Source organism: Cyprinodon variegatus, unplaced genomic scaffold (assembly GCF_000732505.1).
Source record: "Cyprinodon variegatus isolate N-32 unplaced genomic scaffold, C_variegatus-1.0 Scaffold80, whole genome shotgun sequence".
NCBI classification, from domain to species: domain Eukaryota; kingdom Metazoa; phylum Chordata; class Actinopteri; order Cyprinodontiformes; family Cyprinodontidae; genus Cyprinodon; species Cyprinodon variegatus.
In genome coordinates this window covers 1,012,848-1,026,225 of record NW_015150533.1, presented here as the reverse complement: position 1 = coordinate 1,026,225, position 13,378 = coordinate 1,012,848, and positions in this window count along the sequence as shown.

Here is a 13,378-nt window from a genome sequence, read left to right as displayed (position 1 = left end):
CTTTTAAAACTGTAATTTTAATTTAGCCCTACAGTAGAAGTGCTGTTTTTCGTTCTCCCTTACCTACAGCACAGAAATGGGTCAGCCACAGCCTCCCCTGAGCACTGGTGCTATCTACAGGGACGTACCAAATCAGACTGTCATCCATACGCAGCAAAAAATGTATGGTCTTCACAAGCCGATTCATAAATTGTGCATAAACAATGTCATGTTTTACCTACGCTTTAATAGTGAAGTAAAGATAGCAAGATTTTGACAATGCTATGTAGTTGCTAGGGCTAAAGGCAGATCCAAATTGAAGAATCTAGGAGGCTTATGAACTGCTAAATATAGTGAAACAATCCTTGCACGCACTAAAAAGGGTAAACTTGCCCACTTTTATATTCCTTGCCAGCAAAATGCCATATTATGTTGTGCAATAACTTTATATTAGGAAACAAGAGCAGGATCAACATCTGTTGGATGGTGAGATCATCGGCTGAAATGAAAAATGATCTTAAAAACCAAAGGAACGCAATCTGAAATTCACAGCGGTGAACTCCCTGCGGTGCTCAAACTAATTACTGCAGACACCACATTTGTGTGAATGAATCATTAGTCTGGTCAGAAACAAACAACATCAATTTCATTTTGGATTCACCCACTGACAACAAGAATCAAAAACGTATCAGAAATTAGACCTTTTAGAAATCCCCTCAGAACCTCCTGCTTACAGCAAAACTTGTAAAGTTTAGGACACAGTGTCATCTGTGAGAACTCTAGAACATGTCAGTCCAGTCCTGAGTCCAAATCTTACAAGAAGTTCATCATTTTAATTATGATGTAGTGAACTGTAAAGTGCCTTGAGATTACATGTGTCGTGAATTGGCGCTTTAGAAATAAACTGAATTGAATTGTGAGTCAAATGATATTTTATTTTTTATGTTATTTTCTGACCATTACACATTTTTTCTTTTCCAGCAAACTCCTGCAGCTTTCTGGCCAACTTCTTGAAAAGTTATTACTATATTGCTAAAGTACCCTTTGATCAAAAGCTTATAAGAATGTCTGTCTAGTTAGACTAAAGAAAAATTTGATGTCTTGCAAGAAATACCAAAATTCTTTATAAATAATAAGTTCATAGAAATGTTCTGCAATTTAATGCCTACTAAGAACTTAATGTTACATTTTTTCTGTGCTAGAGGTTATAGTCTGACCTTGCGAATCATATTGGCTAAACTGCTGCTAATAGGTGATTGCCATAACTGTTTTTATTTTTGTTTTCCTCATATATGTTTAAAAACCAATTTTTGTCAATGGCTTTACTGAGTGAGTCCTTTTTATATTTTCATCTAGCCTGAATCAAACCTACATTCCTATTTGTTTACACTCTTCTAGATTACTGTTTGTCCTAAATATAGCAAGTGCCCCCCAATCACATTGATAAGTCAGGAAACAAACACGACTTCAATACCCAGCACTGATTGTTTCTGCATGCATTGGCACTCACCCTATTAAGCCTTTGATATTATATACTGCATAAACTGGCAGTATAAAGTAGGTGTCTTTAAATATAAAAAAAGCAAATGATTCATACTGAGATGCTTTCATTTAACAAGTTAGTTTCTACTGCGCCTCCAGAAAGGTTCTTATAAAACATTGCTAAATATGGAGCTGTGCTACAGTTTAATGATCTGTTGCCTAAAGCCTGGAGTAAGGCCCTGGGTTTCTGTCCTTGACTGTATTTTATGTTTTAAAGACAATAACAACAAGTGTAATATAAAGAGTTATGGAAGTAACTCCAAGTTCTCAGTTTGGTTTAATAGCTTTTGGAAGGTGCAGACTGCAGCCTTTGGAAGGTGCAGATAAGGCAGTTATGGACTGAAACCTCTTATTGCCTCAAACATATAATGGCAACGTTCAAATTTGATAGAAATTATGAATATGATGAAATGGGAATTCTCTCGTTTAAAAAATATATGTATGCTGTTTCATTACTTAGTAATTCATTACTTAATAATTGCTGGTTTAAGATCAGATTCTCTACATAAAAGAACCTGTGAAAAATTCTGTTCTGACAGTTTATGTATTCTGGCATTTAATTACAATCTAAGTGCATTTGGGGTCATAGCCTTCGTGAGTGCATGTGTGGCTGTATGTCTGTTTGAGTGGTTTTGAGCTTTTTTTTTTCCTAATCAATCCTAAGAACTTCTAATCAAACCAGCTCACAAAATTGCCAGTTTTGTCAAAACAGATGCTGGATAATGCACGTACTATAATCTTATCAAGAACAACTCTGAAATACACTAATCTTCTCTTTAGTGTTACAGCAACCTTTATCAATGTTATTTAAGTGGTAGCAGTTTCTGCCAGTAAGTATGATATCATGCCCAAACAAAGTGTATCCCCACAGAAAGAACATTAAGTGGGGGATCACAATGAGGTCCAGAGGTTACAAATACAGACTAGTAGATGCAAACTAAACACTTTCTTTTGTTGAAACATGCAGATATTGCATTTATAAACAATTTTATTAATTTTGATTTTCTAAGTTAAATCTTATAAATGGGAAACATAGACATAAAAATCACTCTAAGATCACATGTCTGTGCCAGACAGTGCAGGTGAAGCAGTTACTCACATTAATGCACCCTTTCTGGGTTGGTGGGGGTGCGTGGGTGTCGGGCTTATGTTTTGAACTCTTGAACAGATGCAAACCATTAAGGTGCTACTGGTACACTGATTACTTGGCAAATCACACTCAGTATCACGCTCAAATACACACACATATGTCTTTATTCCTAAAAACAACATTATGAAACAATTTTGGCAGAAATAGTCCAGAAACTCAGTGAGGTTCTGCTTTCTTTAAATTGGAAACATTCAATGGAGAAGTTCCACGTTATCTACCAGAGTATGGGTTTTCCTATTAAAAAGTGATATAAGCAGTTTGTTGTTTTTTTCAAATAAAGCAAAACCCAATGAAATTAGGGTTTCTAATGTTAAAATTTGAGTAAATAGAAGCAGCAAAGGGAAGGATAACACCTGGTTTAACCTTACATGTTGGTGCAATTTTATTTAAAATAAAATTTTCAGTGGCTTCAAAGCTTTCTACCATCAAATTCCCTGTTCCAGTCCATGTTTGGCAGGCTTTGCTGTGTGAGTTTCCTTAAAATAATCCACTTTTTGCACAGTATGATTCCAACTGGTTTTTAAATAACTATTGTTGATGAATGTGTCTATACTTTTCCACTTCGATGACCTGGTGTGTGCACGGGATACACTCAAGCCCCTCCTGCATTTTTAAAATGTACAAATAGATGTAAAGGTAAATGAATAAAGAATGCTTAGCCCCAACCAGAAGAATAAATCACAGTTTGATGTATTGTGTACTGTGCAGTGATTTCCTGTTAGATCCAGAATAGAATATAAAATCCTCCTTCTCACATGTAAAGCCCTAAATAACCAAGCTGCATTTTATATTAGATATATGATTGTTCTTTGTGTTCCTAACAGAGCACTTTGCTTTCAATCTGCAGGTTTACCTGTGGTTTGAAGAATTTCTAAAAGAAGAATAAAAGGCAGATCTTTTAAATATCAGTCTCCTCTCCTATGGAACCAACTACCAGTTTAGTCTGAGGGAGACCCTCTTGTCTAATTTTAAGGCTAGTCTTTAAACACTTCTTTTTGATGAAGCTTATAGTTAGAGTGGCTTAGGTTATCCTGAATGATGCTATATGTTTAGACTGATTTTCAGTGTTTAGTCCTGATTATTTAATAGATATAGTTATGGGCTCAGCGTTTACTGTGACTAACTGTACTGTATGTACTCCCTTTTCCTCCCTTTGGCATGAAAATTGGCTCAGAGCTTGTCTACTTAAATGTTTCTTTCCTGGATAGCTACCTATTGAACTAGTTTACTGATACGTTTTTTCAAACATAGAAAGTATTCGTGGATCACCACGAAAAATGTTCCTCTTGTATGTCTGATTGTCTTTCATAAAAAAAAAAAAAAACAACCAGTCTTGGCAGGAGGCCCCTTACACTGAGCCTAGTCCTTCTGGAGGTTTCTTCCTGTTAAAAGGGAGGTTTCTCTCATTGCTGTGCTGCATGCTCGGTGTGGAGTCAACAACGATATGCAAGCAAATATCAACCGTCTCCACATGCTCATCCAGATGAAGTGTGTCCTGCAAAGTGAATGACTCGATGCAGTCAGCTGGCTTTCCTTAGAAGAAAACTTTGTAATTATCTGATTATATAGGATTGTATGACCTGCTCTAATTGGTCTGTAAAGCGCATTGAGATTACATGTGTTGTGAACTGGTGCTATATGAATAAACTGATTTGAATTTATTTTGGGGCTATATTAAAAATCTAGATGAAATTGAGATATATTTTGGGTTGGTTTCTAATGGTTAAAACAGGCGTGACAAAAGAGTTTGCATGCAAGGTTAATGCTATTGTATGAGGCCCACCCCTACCTAATATTTAGTGAGCTTAAGCTTCTGATGAGAGTATTTCTGTGCCTGTAAAGCCAGACATACACTGTACGATTTTTTGCCCTGTTTGCTGATTTTCTAGTCATGCAAGAATCCTTTGGATCGGGCCGAGTTTCAGCCTCATCGTGCGTCCTGCGTCGTGTAGTATACAGGTGGTAACGAGGGGTGATCAGCCTCTCGCGATCGCCTCATGATCAGGAATCGTAAGGTCAGGAGGAAATCAAACATATTTGAAATTCAGTCGTAGAACATCGCGCACTGCGCATGTGCAAACAAGGGAGTACTTCTTCCAGATATACGAGTCCGACGGGTGATTTTTGGACATGCAGTGTGAGCAGTTAGATCACATCAGAGCATTGAGCCATAAACTGCAAGAACATAAGTTGTGAGCTGTGAACTTTTAAACCCTGCAGTTCCGTTGTACAGTTTGAGCTGTGGCTGCGTGCAACAATTGGCAATATCATAGAGTGTATAGCCGACTCAAGAAATCTTGATAACATATCATGTTTAGTTAAAAAATTTAACTCATTCAGACTAATTATCTTTATGTCCATCCTTTATGAACATAACAAGGTTCACTTTGAGAGGTGATGACTTAAAATCTCTGAGGAACCCTTCTTGGAAGAACTGGTAATCTGAATAGACAAATCCTCAAGACGAACATAACTTACTGTATAATTTCTGTTACATACCTCTACAGTATGTTTTGGCACATGAACTCCATATTGCTCTGAATTGGTCAGGTCTGTGGATTTGATCATTCTAAGCATTCAGCTGCATCCCACAGTTCTCTGCAGAGATTTAGCTAAGGTTAATTACTTTATCCAAACCATCCCACAATACAAAACAAATTGGTAATGCAAACAAAAGAGTAATTGTTTATGAGGAAGTATACATTTGGGGGGTTTCTTATAAGCAGAGTCACTCATGGTTAGTCCCATTACTAGCTTCATTGCTCTGAGCAGCTGTGCCATTCACAGTGACGCAGGGTGGCAATAGCTAAACAAATTGAAAGAGGGTTTTCTGGGAAATTGCATTATTGTCTGAATGATGCAGAACAATATGACCTCCGCACACAACGCTAATTAGCATCCAGAGGCAGATGGTACACATCTTTGTTTTACATATACAGTGGTGCTGAAAGTAAATAACAAAAATATTATATATTTGTAGTGATATGCATTTTAAAAATATTAAATAAGAACTTTCTCTCATAAAACAGACAAAAAGCACTTACTAAATGTTTATTGCCAGAAATCTAAATCGTTAATTCTTAGTAAGAGGCAGAGATGACGGACTCTTTCTTTATTATGTTATTTTCAAAAAATGTTTGTGCCATTTCCACAAGATTTAATAACAGTGACCACAGTAAACAGTTAACCATGATGGACAGTAGCGTGCACCGACTTATTGTCATGCAGTTTGTATCTTGTTTGTTCTGGCACAATGGATAAAAACCCCAAAAGTTTGACATTTTTACTATTTGATGTTTGTCCATGTAAGGCATTTTTAACATTACAAGTTCTTAATTTAATCATACATTAAAAAGGGGAACCACAGAGTCTCTTACTAGTAGTACAGTTCTCCCAGCGTTTGATGGTGAAAGCCCTCAGATTTGTGAGAGTGATTGTGACAAAAGATGAAGAGAGTGAAAGAGGCGTGCAGGGACAGAGGTAGCAAGAGTACACCAGTGACCCTTGGCTGAGCTCTCTCACAACTTGCACCAGAGGAAATGTGGAAGGGTGGGGGGGGAGCTGTTTAAAAAAAAAAAAAAACAGTAAAACTGAAAAGAAGTAGAGAGAGAAAGGCAGTTGGAAACCATTGTTAAAGGATGGCAAAGAGTAGTGTTTAAAGCAATAACACAAAAATAATGATAAAATGATAGTAATAATAAAGAAAAATCCATACAAATACAGAACATCCCCACTATATAGTATCACCTAAAGTTATATGGTAAAAAAAAAAAGACAAGAAACAGTGCAAAGAATCATGAACGCACGGCACAACTGAAACAGAAAGGTCATCTAGTCCTGTACCTATGTTGATGTTTTGTTGATGAAAATGATTCAAAAAAAGGATTTACATATAAAATTTGGTGTTATGATTTTTCTATAATGGAACCTCTTCGGCTTGTTGGAATTTTGTTTTTTTATGATGATGTTATTGGACAAGAAACATTTATTTCTTTCATATATAATACATATATTCATCTGGTGGCCATGCAGGCTTGCATAATATACAACTGATTGTGTGTAAACATTGTATGGACTGAGAAGACAATATTAAACGAAAGATAATAGAAATATATTTTTTCAATTCAGTTGTATAATGCTCATTTATATCGTACACACGAATTAAACCTTTATGTAGAGCATCATAGCGTTCTAGTGTGGTTTCCTTTGTAGGGTAGAAAAATAAGCTATTTTAACAGGTTCATTTGTAAAAGATCAAAGACCCCCATGATTGAAAAGAAAGGAAGTGGGGGAAAAAGCTTTGAAATAAGTGATCGATGAGATGGCTTTATTTGACTTCAGAGACTTTTAGAGTCACAAGGGTTTAGTTTTGGCAGTCTCTTTGCTCTTTTAGTGGTTGAGGCAAAGCACGTGGTGTGCCTAGGCTCTACCCCTGCTGCTGCAAACAAAAACATAAAAACAATGCAACTTTGTGTCCGTCTGGCGAGACACCTCATTGGCTATTTTTTCTTATTCCCCACATTTTACGCTTTTCTTAAGGCCTTTGGAATTTTTTCTTTTTTTTGGTTGACTTGTTTTGTACCGGGTACCCAATCATCATGAAGTAAAAGAATGCAGGATTTTTTCTCCCACTTTCTTTTGTTAGGATGTACGTGCTGTGAATTCTTTATGGCTTCTTATATCAGAGGTCATGTAAATTCAGCTTTTCAACCAAGGGTTTTGGTATTTTTCTTTTTTGTGTTACTAAGAAATTAGGCACACTGTTACTTAATCAGGCAGCTTATAATTTGATCAACAATCCTAAAGTAGTTTTTGTGAGTTAAAGTTAAAGTTTGTGTATCTTGGCATGAAAAAAATATTTATCGCTTTTTCACATTCTGCTATAAACAATGATAAGGCCAAAATAATCAGATAACAGAGCATTGATCTACATTTATCCATTAAATACTGATTAGATATGTTCAATAATTTCCTTACATTACTAAGTTAGTAAAACGGACAAAAACACTTATCAGATAAAAATTATTTAATATATTTTGGAGAACTTTAGGTTTTCTGTGGGACACCTCCAGTGTTTACATTAGATAGCCACAAATTGTTAAAATATTTATCTTTACTGTTAAGCATAGAGAAAACTAAAGAAGTTTAAAAAAAAAACTTACTAAGGATGCCATTGTAGTGAATGCTAAATTTATTAACAAAGAATAGCTTTAGTCTTACAAACCTGATGGATTTGGAATTAAAATAAAAGGTCAAAAATTGCACTCTTATGACCATTTATATATAGAGTAGCTTTTTAGGACTAATCCAATAATAAAGAAACATTTCTATGTTAGGGATGACTACATTGTGTCTTGCAGTTACAAAAGCTGGGGGATCGTTTTTGTGAGGACAAATTAAGTTCAATTAGAAGTTTATAAAGGTCTCCTGCTTTATTTAGAGGATGTGTTTCCTCTTTTTAAATGGGGTGACTCACCTAATTTTGCAGCCATCAGTCAGGATCATAAGGATTTTATTAGTCTAGAAAGGTTTCCTTCAAGCACAGAGTTCAGGTAAATGCAGCTGAATCATCAGTTACAAGCTAGGAAGTGTAAATGATCTAGGTAGGCCACTTTTTCCATGTTAAGAAGGTGATATGATGCAGTTTAACAGAGTATTGGAAAATAAATGTTCCCTTTAATTAATATGACCCAATTGATTCTTTTGAGTGCCTATATCAAGCGAAAAGGCAAAATAAGGATACTTATTTGCTTACTCCGCTTGCAGCTAAAAAGCTGCATCTCCTGCAATAAACCTGTAACTCAAAATGTCCCTGAACTCAAAAGCATACCAAAGCATAGCTCCCTCTGGAAATATTTTTGCTAGCTAATTACTGGAGCTTAACCACATGTCCAATAGAAAGCCAACAAATTAAGCCCTGAAGCACTGTGGCTCAAACACTAAATCCATGTTAAAAATCCCAGTTTTATTGCTACTTGTTTCATGCTTAGTCACATTTAAAGACCAGTATGTTAAATAAAGAAGCACTGATTTCAGGAGTCATGACCGTTATGAACAAGTGTCATAAAAGTGCATCGCACCAAAATAAATGCAAATACTTTATACATGACAGGACTCTTCCCATGTTTGTATGGTGTATCAGCCAATTTCAGCATACCAACATACAGTATATGGAATTTTGGTGTATTAGGAACACAAAGATCATTAAGTTGTTTAACTATTCACTGGCATTAACAAGTTACAAGTAAATACAAAATAGGAAAAATAAAAACAAGCTAAAAATTGTTATTAAGGTCAAACAGAGATTATTTTTACTTGAGTTTTATGTCATGTAAAACCTTTGTGAAATAACCTTTTTGTTCATTTAAACTTAGAGAAGCCCCATAACCCTTTGTTGTTCTTTGGTGAGGTTTATTTCTCAGTAAACATTTCATAATGAACACAATCAAATTAAAAACCTTTGCGCATTATCATAGCCGTTTTACATTCACCAGCTGCAGTGCATTCTTGAAGTCATTGCAAACAGATGTGTAGTGCAATTTTACCAGCAGATTACAAATATATTAATAACTAGAACTGGAAGCTATACTTAATTAATGCCATTGAAATCAAGGGTAAAACCATGTAATGATCATTAGTTGAATGATTATAACTGACGATTTGCTCAATTACCAGGTGTTAACAGCTTTGCTTTGTAGCTAGGACCAGCTTTAGGACTGTCTGATAAAATCCAGGTTGTCTTCACTATCAGTAAATCCCAATGTCTTTGTTTATATTCAAGCGGAGTTAATAATCAATAAAAACAAGTTGTTAACTGAAAAGAAGCAGATAATTGGTCAATGTTGTATAAATGATCATAGAAAACCACAATAAAAATATGTAAAATGTAATGTTATGTAAATGTAAATTCCTTTATTGCCCCACAAATGAGAAATTCACTCTCTGCATCTGACCCATCCCCTTGGGGAGCAGTGGGCTGCCATTGTGTGGCGCCCGGGGAATAGTGGAGGGTTAAGGGTGTTGCTCAGGAACCCAGAGTGGGGGCTTTATCCGATAGCCTGACATAGTCCTACTCAAATCTAGTCAGAATATGAGTCTGATACTGCGTGTTTTGAACGAACCAGGAAAAAAAATGCCTCTGCACTCAATTGGATAGACCTACAACCCATAAGAGCCACGGAGTGCGTGACGTATGTTAAGCGACGCATAGTTGTTGTCAACAAAAATCAAAGCTTGTAGTTGCACGCCTAGAATAAGAAGATGAGCCTTGATCGCGTTTCTCTGTTCCTCTTTTAAAATTAATTTGCTGTCGATATCTTCTAGAACAGACCTGATAGCAGAATCTACTCACCTCAGCTCTCCAGCGTCAGCCATTGTTGTTGTCACCCAAGCGCGCTTTGGTGACGTGGTTGATTACGTTACTGTTGATCATCTGTCCATCATCGTATAAAGCCCGCCCTGACAATGTGATTGGCCCGCCAGATTTTGTGCTAGCATACTCGCCCTACTGTTGAGCAATGCCAGACCGAACTTCCCGACCTCAAACGTTGTGGGTGGGACTAAGTTCGGAATGGCACCCAGGCTATTTATCCGAGGCCGGGTTGCGGAGGCAGCAGTCTAAGCAGAGATGCCCAGACTTCCCGATCCACGAACACCTCCTCCAGCTGCTCTGGGGGGACCCCAAGACAGCACCAGGCCAGCTCAGAGACATAATCCCTCCAGGGTGTCCTGGGCCTTCCATGAGGCCTCCTCCCAATAGGACATGCCTGGAACACCTCCTTAGGAAGGCGACCAGGTAAATCATGTTACTTTTATTAAAACTAATAATCCCTTTCACAGTATTATTCTGTTCAATAAACTATAAAAATACTGCAAGCTTCTAGAAACAAACAGAATATGTGAAAGAATCAGTAATAAAAGAGTTCAAATGAGTCCTTGAGTTAGAGTTGTTGATAATATTAAGTTCAGTAGTTCATCTCTTGTGATGTTCTGAAGAAATGTCCATCAGATTAGCAGCATAAATGATATACAGCAAACAGATGTGTAACAGTGGTCTTTGATACCGCTCAAACGTAATAAGTTTCACTTACTCCAATAATGAACATTTACCAAAAAATACAATGCATTGGATTTGACAACTCTGAAATGTGTATGGAATGAATGGTGGAGTTGGGACGCAGTGCCTGTGTTGTCAAGGCAACCGATAGTTTAACAGCTGTAGGCGGAGAATGGACTCTGGTGTGGTTCTGTTTTAAGCAGTGGTATCAGCAGGTCTGGATCCCATGTTCCCCTTAGCTACCCAGGAAACTCAGAATCAGACCAATATTATGTGTCAAAACAGCCAGAGCCTGATCTCTAAACATGCAGGTTACAGTTCCGATCTGTAAAAGATGCAATTACAACTTCTTTATCTAGACAAAGGATAGACTGGACTTGTTCAACATGAGATCAATGGACCATAGTCCATGGACAAAACAAAGTGGACTGAACACAAGGCACTGCCCTACTGGAAAATTAAAAGGAAAAAAATCTTTGTGAAGAGCACATTTTATGGACATTTTCCACCCCTGCAATGTTTAACAGTTCGGAGAAACCAATCCAGAAGAGTTACATGGATCAAAAATAAGAGTAGGATTAAACAGGAGGTTTGTGTATTGATCTTGGCTTTGTCTGCTGTAATAAATTCATCTTATCTGTTGTAGTAAAGAAAGTGTCTGTCTATGTTCCAGCCCTCACCTGTGTTCATAGGACATGAATCATAGCTAAAAACCCAGGTGCAAGAGGCACTGCAGGAAGACTTTTAAACAGGCCAAAACTTACTAAACAAACTATGTAAGGACAGTCCAAGTTCAGTCCTTGACAGCTACTGCCCTGAAACGGTAAGAGGCATCCCTTCTCCAAAACACCTAAATTAAATTATTGGCTCATTACCAGGCCTTCGCTGAGCTAAATAACAGGCGAAGGAATTTGGTCACTAGATTCAGGTGTGTTTTAGAAAAACTCATATAAAAACCAACAAAAACTAAGATGCAATCAAAGAACATAACCTCATACATGGATTAAAGTACATACGGTACTGTTGATTTAAACCGATCTTATTAAAAATACATTTAAAACTAAAAGGAATGGAGTAAGCTCTAAGAAATCAAACCCAGTTCATCTGTGTAGTGGAAAATGAATGCAATCAATTTATTTGTAAAATTTGTCAGATTTTCCTTCTGAAAAATTTCCAAAATAACTTGGAGCCAGTCTTCTTACTGTGGGGAGATTGGGATCAACCACCTTCTCATAATTCCTTTCTTACTAGGTGCTAAGGGAGGACTGAGGCAGTTTAATATCTCCTCTTTTTTCCAAGCTCCCATCCCAGACCTAAGTATCGATTTGGAATCTTGCATGCCATTGAGCTCTAAACACTCTATTTAATGCTTTACTGATATCAACCCAATAACTGTGCAACTTTGGACTTTCAGCAGTATGTGATAGTGATTTTCATCTTCCCCTTCACTGCATCCAGGATACAGGGTTTACTCTACCATATTTACCTTTACAGGGAATCCTAAAATATCTAATATTTTCCAACATTCCTCTCTCCAATCCAAGGACCCTCAAAAGCAAACCAATACTCTACAAATCCCTTTAAGATATATTTATTCCTGGTTCCCGCTCACAATTTTCCCTTAAGTGAAAGTTTTTTTTGTTTTTTTTTGTGGCCTTGTTTTGAGATCTTAATTCCATATGTTATACAGATATCACATATATTGAAATAACTTTTAATTATAGGATTTTTTTACTTTAGATTGCATATTCACATGTGAGTAGGACAGCAAATTACTTTATTTAATTTATTGAACTCCTGTAACAGCATGTGATCTCTGTTCCATCATCATACGATGATTCAGTGGTCTGCTCAAAGATATTTCTCGACAGGTCATTAGTGCAAGCAACTTATTATGACCTACAGTTATATTTCATTTTGACTGTGCCCTCATCGCCAAAGCAATTACAGTGTAGGACTGGAGCAAGGGACAAAGTGAAATGACGTAGATAGTGTTCTCCAATGTACACCTGGGTCTGGGTGGGGAGACATGGCAGTCCTTCCCCATTTTGGAACAATTGTCATTTCAAAACAACTGTCAGTGGGTCTTTTAACTGTGACCATCACACAGACATAACCTTAAATGTATTATTGTAACCATCACAACATTTCAACTAATTAATTTTCCTCTAAACCAAGTGCCTTTTGTTTAAATCAAACCAATCGCATGGGAATATTTGCTCTCCATTGACATGTACCTTAGTTATACAGTGAAAAATGTTAGCTGTCAAAGACAAGGTCTGCTGTCTGCTGGTGATTGCATTGACTTCCCCTTCCTTTTAGGTAAATCTCACTTAAAGTTCCAGTCAATTGAATTTTCTGCCTCTCCCAAAATTTGTAATCCTATCCCCTGGCAATTAGCAAAATGATTAGGTAATATGGATATATTCTTCATAACATGTATTATGAAATATTTAAAATGTTCTTGCTTGCAGAGATTGTTTTTAAAACTTGTATGCTTTAACTTTTCAATTCTTTTTTATTTTGTAGTGATTTGTTTTTAATTCTCTTGTCAGTTTGCTTTCAGTGCCCCACCTACATTTAAATGTTTTGTCAGCCTCCACCTGCTGTGTACACCCCTTTTTCCTGTTCTTTGCCTTTTGGTATAATGT